The following is a 2273-nucleotide window of genomic DNA, read 5'->3' as shown; positions in this document are numbered from 1 at the left end:
CCCTGTTTTTTCCATGGCTACACCTCTGACATGCCACTTTTCTTCCTCAACCTTTCGGACCTCCCTCTGCACCCTGCCACGGCATTCTTTTGGGTCCGCTGTGTTCCAACTTGACCTGGTCAAACATTCCAGGCCCAACCTGCCTTGGTTCACCGACCCGACAATGTCCGCGTGTTGCAGTCGTTCCGCCAACTCCCTGACCGCTCTGCTGGCTGACTACTTGTGACCCGTGCTTACTTGGATCTCTGCCCGGCGATTCCTCTCGTCAATGCTATCCTGCAGCATCTTGGCTTGGTGAGCTTTTGTTGCCTTGTACTCCTCTACCACACGTTATTCGCAGCTGCAGCTTGCTGCCTGTGCTGTAGAGGCTGATGGAGCAGAAGCTTCTTGGGACTGACATCCATCTCCTGAGGAAGTTGTTGATTTTCCTTTCGAGAGCCTCGAGAGTTGAAAAAGGTACCTCATTGATAAGCAGTGTCCAGAAGAGTCTGGGGAGTTCCCCGTGTTGGTAGCCCCAGGCATTAAACTTGCCAGGTAGGCCACTCTTCTCCAGAGATGTCACCCAAGTGTTGGCTTACAAGAGCATTTACTTCACTCTCTCCTTGTCGTTGAGCTCGGCCCTGTACCACTTCTCCAGGCTCTTCACAGGCTTCTCTTCAACGGTGGGGATGGTCTCTTCTCCAATCTTAAATGGGTACCTTTCCTGGACACATCCCTTTTTCAGGTTTAGACTTCTGGTCTTTGCAGGCTTAAACTCCATTCTAGCCCATTTGGTGAGCTCTACCAGATCTTTAGAATCCATATGCCTTCTGGAACTGACTTTGTGGTGATCGTCAAATCGTCCATAAATGCTCTTATAGGAACCTGCTGGACGCCGTTTGCCAGTATTTAACAAGGAGATTCATTGCTACAGAAAACAGGATGACGGAGATAGTGCACCCGGTGATGATGCCTACCTCCAACCTCTGCCATGTGGTGGTTAAGTCTTCACTTGTGAATCGCATCTTGAAGTTGTCAAAGTAGCCCTGGAGGAGCTTCTGGAATCTCACAGTAACATGGTAGGTCTGGAGTGTGGTTTCCACCAGCTTAGGGGGTATGGCTCCGCAGGCCAGAGGACTGCCAGGCTCCTTGGTTTCGCTTTGCATCCTCAATGGTCTTTGAGGTGACGCCTGTGTGTTCAATACAGCCGGACACACCTGGAACTCCGCCCTTGAGTATGGAGGTGTCGATGTAATTGTTGACCAACATGAATGTTGTTAGCCTCTTTGCCAGGATTCCAAAGAAGATTTTACCTTCCACTTTGAGAAGTGAGATGGTTCGGATTCACTGCATTTACTGTACCATATTTACCACTCCAATCTCAAAGACTCTGCATTGGGTGATGTACGTAGTACTACACTCTTGTTTGAACACCCATGTGTTTGACAATTGCCGGACTGGTACAGCCTTTGGAGGGGTTTTGCCAGTTTCACCGGATTGGCCCGGGACCGCTGGATAATGTTGAAAGCCAGATAATCGCGGGCTGGATAATCGATCATCAAATGTATTAATTTTGAGCATAGGCACCTCTTTTACTTTTGACTTGAAACTGTTGTAATAGCACGGTCATTGAAATTGTTTAAAATAAATAAAAATGTTTTGCAGTAAGACTGACTGAATGCATCACAGCTTGTATATCGTGCTTCTGTGAATTTATGTTTTTTCACCTAATTTTTTCACCGCTTACCCAACCACTTTATTTATCAATAAAAAGTGTAATAGAACGTTACATTTTTTTCTGCAAAGCAATTTTAATTCAGCTTGGGTTGAGTGCTGTTCATTTTGTTGTGTAAGGCATTGCAGTATGTTTTACTGACATTAGTCACAGTAAACAAGAGACATATAATGGAACTCTATAAATAGGTGACTGGACATTTAGTCCTTTCGTTTCAAAAAAAGTTTGATGACGTTTCACACTGACGTAAGAAGAGTTGTAATATTATATTATAGGGTAGGAGTGGTGGCGCAGTGGTGAGGACCTGGTGATGTGAGTTTGATTTCTGGCACATCAAAGGTAAGAAATGATGAATGATATCTAAACAGTGTCAACTTGTCTAGATATGTACAAGTATTATTATAACATTGTAGTAGTCAGACTACAATGTTAGTTGTTTTTCGCCATGCATTAAGGAAACAGCCAAAATAAGGAGTTTAGATCATGAATGATGACAGATCTTTAACGGCCACCGTGAAACAGATGGCGCATATTTGTAAGGTTCATAACACCATCCTGC

The 2273-nt window shown here is 44.9% G+C and overlaps 1 pseudogene; it reads right to left on the bottom strand.

Moving 5' to 3' along the window:
* Positions 1-216: 216 nt before the first annotated feature.
* LOC144934889 (uncharacterized) lies at positions 217-1317 on the bottom strand (annotated as a pseudogene).
* Positions 1318-2273: the final 956 nt, after the last annotated feature.

Source organism: Lampetra fluviatilis, chromosome 11 (assembly GCF_964198595.1).
Source record: "Lampetra fluviatilis chromosome 11, kcLamFluv1.1, whole genome shotgun sequence".
In the NCBI taxonomy this organism is placed as follows: domain Eukaryota; kingdom Metazoa; phylum Chordata; class Hyperoartia; order Petromyzontiformes; family Petromyzontidae; genus Lampetra; species Lampetra fluviatilis.
This window is presented reverse-complemented; position numbering and strand designations above follow the sequence as displayed.